Consider the following 7,841-nt stretch of genomic DNA (forward strand, 5'->3'; position numbering starts at 1 on the left):
CTAACTTCTCCAACTCATATATTGCTCAGAGCTCCCTGATGCTAATCTGACTGCTATTCTATAAGGGTTTCAAAAAAGTGAGAACACTTCAAGTATAAAAACAGTACAGAAAGGAGACTATGCAAAACGGTATTTTCTCATTCCTTATGCACCAAAACAGCAAGGGATCTTCATGGCTGCAGTGCACACTGTGATTCCCCAGCTGCTCCCGAGGGAGCTCTCGGAGAACACCACGAATGCATCCCTGCCCCACTGCCCACAGGAGCCAGAGCTTATGTAGGGCTCCGGGAGGGAGCTTCTCTATCTCCCCTTCACACATAGTCAAGGCATCACCAGGGTGCTCATTCAGAGCCAGAATTTAACACTTGCCCTTGGATCCCATGGTTTAGATGTAGTCTCTCTCTATCCACTTTATAGACAAGAGCAGCTGCTCACCACTGCACCCCCAATCCACTTGAGAAAACTCTGATCTGAGAAAATGAGCTGACTTCTGTCCCAAGTCCTGCTTTATCAGTAAAATTTTCTGTTAATTACATTGGAGCAGAAAAGATCTCATGAATTGTTGAATTTGAGGTCCTTTATTATAGAAACTACATCACAAAATCTCTTTCATAAAATTACCAAGCACAGTCTAATAATAAGCTGCTTGCCACCACCACTCTTTCTGGGACATTTTTCTGAAACCTCACTATTTGGATGACTGGAAACCTACTTCTCTTTTTTAGCTTTAATTTATATACCCTTGGGGATTTTTACTACAAGCAATGATAAGCATGCCAAAAAGAGCTTACTTTAATTCTTGAAACCAGCATGAGCGAAGAAGGAAAGTCATTAGGAGAAGGTAGCTCTTGGGAAGTAAGCAAGTTAGGATTTGAACGTATAAGAGAAAATAAGCATCCGCTATTTCCATATTCACCAATGAATGGTCTTAACTGAATTTTCTGGACCTGCATAAACTTTCATCTGGTTTGGTTTTATTACCAGGAACAGGGTTCTATTATTTAGAACTGAGGGAAGCTGTACCTCCACCTCCCCTCTCAGCACCTAGCCAAACACACACACTTCAGATTTATGGATACCAAAGAACTGAATGATGTTTATGAGGACCATTATAGAAAAATTTAGATATAATCCAGCCTAGAAAATGTTCTGCTTAAAAATGTTGATTATTTATTTACAATAGAAAGGGCCATGTGCTTTCACAGATTAAACCCACCATTTTCTACCCAATTCTAGCTGCAAGCAGGAAAGGATATAGAATCTTGAATTTAAGTTCAATTTCTGAGTTGACAAATGACTCGGTCTGCATGCTCACACCAGTCCCTTACTCTCTTTCTGTCTCCATTTCCTCAACTTTAAAATATGGGTAATAATAAATAGTTCTGTATCCCCTGAGTGTATCTTAAGCTTAATTAATTCAATGCTTTACGAAGTGCTTTCTGATGCAGAGATGGGAGTGCTACACATATCCAAAGGATTCTATTTTAGACCATTTGTAAATAAATAAAACTGTACTTTTTAGATCTTATTTTTAATACAGAATAGGAATGACCTGGCCTCAAGTAATCTTCTCTCATGGAAAAGGCATTGGAAGCCAGGTCTGTAGCCAGCATTTTCTCCCAGGTCAGTAGTTCTCCCTTGCCTGGGGAATGTGAGAACGTGGCTGCAGGCCAGGCCTCTCGTGCACAGAGGGAGGGAATTGGAGCACCAGGACTCTGGCCAGCACTTGCCAACCAAAGCTGCACTTTTCTCATAGAAAGCTAATGGGAAAATGGATGTGCACGCCAACAGGTCTTGCTCAACTGAGAGCTCTGCAGCTGTCCTGCTAGGAAACAAACGTGACACAGGGGCAGCAAATTATATGAGAGCTCAGGGGCCCCTTGTACCTTCAAGGGAGGGGAAGCAGAGGTCAGAAACTTTGGCTGGTCTGGTACTTCACTAGGACTACAGCTCCGCAAATCAGATTGCTTAAGGTAGAACACGATTTCTGGAGCTGATGCTCCACTGCAAAGCCAAAGATGAGAAGCCCAAGATGGGACCAAGTTTTTCAACCAGGGTTAAAGTGGTTATATTTATTTAGCTGCAAATGTGTGTGGAGTAGGGAAGGAACAAGAATTATCGGTCTACTAATTCTTAGTCAGGAAGGGTCTATCACTCTCTAAACCTAAAGTAACCAGGGCAACTAGGATGCTTGCTGGTTTTGCTCCTACACGTTACAGTGAAAATTAATCAGAAGGTGGCTTCTGGCTAGCCATGATGTTTCTTTAAAATGAAAGAATGGTTTCTCATGGACAAAGCATGGCCAAGCAGTTAAGCAGCACGTTTAGACTCAGGAAGCCCAGGGTCCACTCCTTCTCCTACTGGAGGCATAAGATCGGTACTTGTATTTTCTGCCAAGCTCATCACTGGGAATGGAAAGTGCCTCACACTATTTTAAGTCACCCCATCTCTATGTCTCAGTCCCCCATGTATAAAATGGGAGACAATAGCAAAGAAGTCTCTCAGGGACTGTGAGATGCTCGGATGCTAAAGAAAGAGAGGCCATATGTGTTCCTAAAATAAGTAACAGCATGGATAGGGCTATTTTGGGACGACAGAGCTGTGCTAGCTTTGCATGCAACTGCCTCCACCGCAGCAGAAATAAAAGCTATAGGAGTTTAAAAAAACATGTATACACATATACATATGCCTGTATGTTACGTTTCTAAGGTAAATGATTTTGGGTTTTCCACGGCTCAGGTGATAGTATTCAGAAATTCTGGCAGCTACTGAGCTCCACTTTAAGCGGCATAGATAAAGCTATGAGCTAGTGTCAGGTAGCGCAAGAGTTATGGCGTTACCGGTTGGTATAGTTTTAAGGGTGATGGCCAGGGAAAGGGACAGTGGTTTGGTGGTTGCCTGGGGCACCTGGTGTACCCTGGCCACCCACACAGGCGGGGAGAGTAAGGTGAACACCAGTGCCATGTGCCGCACCAGAGTGGTGCAGTGAAGAGCCAGTGATGGTGGTAATGCTGTCTCATTTCAGCAGGCTTCTGGCTGAGGCTCTAAATACCAGAGTTAATCACCTAACGTGCCTAGTGGTGGCTCATGCCCTTCTGCAGGTCTAACTTTTTATACCTACCTCTGAATGATAAAAGATAAAAGCTTTGAAATATATAGGTATAAAATGAAGAGCATGTGGGGCACACATACAGCTTATGGCTGTTTGCCATCATGAAGGTTTCACAAACTTGGTTTTCCTTGTCAAGTACAGCAATGCCCCAGACTGTGCCATAATCCAAGTAGCAGGGAGAAAAGACAACAGACAGGATCACTTGAACTTGTAAACAGACTTTCAGCAACTGGAGATGAGAGCAGGTCACAACAGTTGCTGAATGCATGTCTGGCACCTAGGTACCTCATCACCCAGAAATAGTTTAGGTGTTTATTTAGATATGGACTTAGAAATTTGGCTTGTGTTCAACATAGAGATTTAAGTCTGATTTGATCAAGTATCTCAGAGTTTCACCTTACAAACTGGTCTTTTGTATGTGTGTATTAACACATACAGTCATATGATACATTTCTTGTTGTTTAAATTAGAAATGTTACAGTGATGTTCACCGACTTTTAAATCCCTGAACAGATGCAAAAACCAGAGGACTGTGAAAATTTCATGTTGAAAATTAGCCATGTTTCCCCAAATCTCAAAAACACTCACATTTGTGTTAAATCGGTTTACATATAATAATTTATTTGCTCTTATTTATGGGTAGTTCTAAGGCTTCTTTACCAGCAAATAAAGCGTATAGGTACGTGTACATGCAAGATAAATCATTAGACCAAATTGCTACAATCAACATAATTTTGACTCAGGGCTCAGCTCTGAAAGGTGCTGAGCACCACAGCCAGATGCACTTGAAGTGAAGAGAATGAACGTGTTCACAGAGATCAGTGTAATATAACATTAAAGACAGAGACAATTGGAATGACTCGCTATATTGGGCATAATTGCAAGGTTTTGGTAGCAGAAGAGGCTGCAGGGGTGACCTGTGTAGAAGAAGAAGAGGGACCGCCCTGTGCTGGTCACAGCTGTTTCCAGCTGGCTCTGCAATGGGCAACACTAACCCACCTGTACATCAAGATTGAACCAAAGAGAAGAGCATATGGTGCCTCAGCAAAAACAGATTTGAGAAAGGTGGTAGCCACCAAACAAGAAGAGATGCCAGAGGAGGAGGGATGCCAGAGTAGGCACAGAACAGGAAGAGATGGCCAAGCAGGGGCAAGAGAGACACCAGAGCAGGAGAGACGCTGGAGAAAAAGGAGGCTAAGAGGAGCCCGATCCAGGGCAAAGTAGGGGCACAGCAAGAAGAAAGGCCTGAGCAGGGGTGCAGAGTCTCTGGAGCAGGTATGCCTCTGAGGGGACTGTGACCTGTGGAGGAACCTCATCAGAGCTTTTGATTAAGAAACAAGGAGCACTAAAAGAAAAGGAAAAATCGTGCACTGACTGCCTTCTCCTGTGACAACCATCGTCTTATCAAAGGGATGAAGCATGTGGGGTGAGCAGTGAGGGGACTGTGGATAGGGAAGGGGAGGAAAGCTTTTGTGCAGGGAAGTGGTATTTTCCCTAAGTGTTTGTATTTCTCAATACTGGAATCAGTACTTTAAAGTTTAACTGCAATCAACTAAATTCTGTGAAATTCCCCAACTCAAGACTGCCTTTTTGTCTGCAACACTTGCATAACAAAAGAATCAACCAAAACCTTTATTCCAAACCTGAAATAACTACCTACAGTTTAGAAAAACCGAGAACCTTTGCCCTCAGCTGTCTGTCTCCATGTTTTCACCATACTTACCCCAGATCCAAACAGGCCTGCGTTTTATGAATTGGACAATGCCCAATAACTATGGGAATTAAAAGATAATAATGTGCTAAAACACTGACTGCCAGAGTTAGACAGACACAAGGGACAAAAAGAAATGTTTTTTCCTGATTATCCAGCTGCTTTGAATTCAGCTGAAACACAGTCTCTCTCTGAGAAACTAAGTGAAAATGGCTCTCACCGTGCAAAGCCGACCCGCCTGCTCACTCGGGAGGGACTCAGCCAACCCAGGACATGGAAGAAGTGACATGAGCTTTCTGAGGAGGGGGCCAGATTGCTCCCTGTGCCAAGATATGTTGAGCCCAGGAGAAGGGATGGGATGCTAGGGAGCCCATGCTGATTCTCAGATGATGCTGGCCCTCGCCCAGGCTTTTTCATCACAGGGTGCTTGAACTTATGAGAACTGGACAGGGTCCCTGCAGGGCTGGAACTAGATCAGCACCAAGAGACTGGAGTTTCTTTCTCCAGTTTCATTTCCCTTGGCATGTTGAGGATCCCCCATTGCCAGACTGACCAGCTCAAAAGCGATAAGGAGTTTGAGAATAAGCCCTGATGGTTGTTTAGCACTCACAACAGCTAGATAGACCTTGGAGTTTCCCCACTTTTTCCACCCTAAACACAGGAGTACTGCAAATGCTAAAGTTAAGGTAAACTCATATTTTCACCACAGCCCCTGAAATTCTTCCCCACATATCCCATTTCTACCAAACAGGTTCAAACATAAGTATTTTGTGGACAGAAGCTAGAAAAGGCCAGGAACTTTGCAGAAAGCTCTTATGGATGATTTATGGGCAGACCATTGCTAATTCACAAAGGGTGTCCAATTTTTAAGTATGATTGCCTTTTCAGTCACTCCACAGAGCTCCAGATAAAACAAGGCTGGGATTAGCACTTTAGGGGATGTATAACCAACAATCAGTAAAGCTGAGGTATGCAGACACTATTTATCTCAATGAAACTCTTTCTACATTATGATGACCTGAATTTAATTACATCGCCTTCATTCATCAGCTGACATGCAGTCTCTCCAGTTAGATTGCCTCTCAGAGCATTGAACTTGCAGTATAACCAAGAAGACATCAGCCCTTAAATCATCTTTTCTAAAACATGGAAACACACAAGCTCTTTTAGGTAACAAGATTTTTTTTTCTTTAATAGGGCCTCTTGGTTTGGCATGTTGAGTCTAGTATACCCACGTCCTGTAAAACTTTACTGGCTTATTTGTTTTGCGCAAAGTAGCACAACACAGCTGCTCTTTATGGACTGAAACTTTTACCTGGCACTGAAGTGATCCTTGGCTTCATTTTATAAAGCTGTGGAAAACCTCAATCTATGATTATTTTGTTAGCTTTAAAAAATACTTCTGTTTTCACATGCCTTTAGTACTCTAATTGTGCTGGGGAGTTAGCTGCATAATTTCCCTGTGTTGATTTGGAAACTATTCTTTCTGCCATAAGATCCATGTGTGTGTTTGTAGCATGGAAAGTTCCAGTTTGTGATTCAAAAGCTGCCATTCAATTAGATATGGACATTTCAACTTCAGTTTGGCAAAAACACTATACAGTGATTTCCCAACATCACAGATGCTTTATCTGCAAACAAACCCTCCAGATGCTCATGCTGTCACATACATACTGTTGAAGACTGTCCAACAATGCTCCAAGATCCTAAAAGCATTTACAAAATCAAGCTCAACTGCATGCACCAACAGAGAAGTCACACTGAAATACGATGAGAGTGAGGACACTGCAATGAAAGCAATGACCACAATGGGCAGGCACCAGCAGGAGCTGAACACCTCTGGACAATAAGCTCAGGGTGCAAACGGACCTCCAAAAGTCCCAGTTGTTTTGTTCTTCATTTTGACAACCAATCCATCATTTGATTTTAAAGACAGGCAAGAACAGGTTCAAAGCATTTAGGGCCTGACTCAAAGCCCCCCTGTAATCAGAAAGAAAATGCCATTGCTGTAGGGGTTGGTGGTATAAGTCTGTGACGTGTATCTGAGAAAACATCAATTAAAAGGTTATAAAACAAAAATTGTCAAATTTCATGTGGAAAACTTTTTTCTAAAGCTTTATTTTTCATATTAGCTTTAATTTTGCTTGTAGCCCTTTCTGTTTGAAATTTTGCTGCTTGTATCCATGACCTAGACCTTACAGAAGAGAGCATCATTACAGTCAGCTGCAAGGAACATCCATCACAGACAAGCCCCCAGCCTTGCCCAAATACAACTCTGTTTCTTAGGCTCCTCAGAGAAAGACTGCAGCCTCACCCTCATAAGTAAAGAGGAAAAAAGTCCTTGTCATCATGATGACAGTTCACAGCAAGATACAAGGAACAAAAAAAAAATATCGTTGCCTGAACCCATCCATAAGGGAACAGGCAGTTTCTGGGGGCTTCTCTGCAAGGAAAACCACCACCACCACGGGGTTTTCCCCTACAGCAAGAGAAATCACCCCCAAACTCTCCCCATTGAGACTGCACTTCTGCAAAAGTCATCTCCCAGCGGAGAAATGGAGCAGCCCATTACCCTGCTCAATACCAGCTAGAGGGAGAGAAGATTTTTCACTCATTATTTTCTAAGTTCTGTTTCTGTCAGGGGAAACGGCTCTGGAACACTGTCTGGGCCATCAGTAGAGGAGGGTGGGGGTTGCTGTGAAAAGGAAGAGATGAACAATCAAAAGCAATCAAATCATGTAACAGCAGTGTTTGGAAGAATGTGGGGAATGAAGAGGGGTTTGTCTCAAAATTGCTTTCAATGCAATGTGTTGAGAGATACATAATACCGGATGGAAACACCAGTTCAGTAAAACATTAAGCAGGTACTTAATGTAAAATTAAAGATAAAATAAAAATTAACTGAAGGCAAGTGTAATCCACAAACTTCTCATGAGTCTTTTCAGCTAATTCTTTGCCTGGATTTATTGCTTACTTGACCCAAGAAACCACCATTCCCATTTTTCTCTTCTAGGAATG

The sequence above is a fragment of the Falco peregrinus genome, chromosome 4, assembly GCF_023634155.1.
Source record: "Falco peregrinus isolate bFalPer1 chromosome 4, bFalPer1.pri, whole genome shotgun sequence".
NCBI lineage: Eukaryota > Metazoa > Chordata > Aves > Falconiformes > Falconidae > Falco > Falco peregrinus.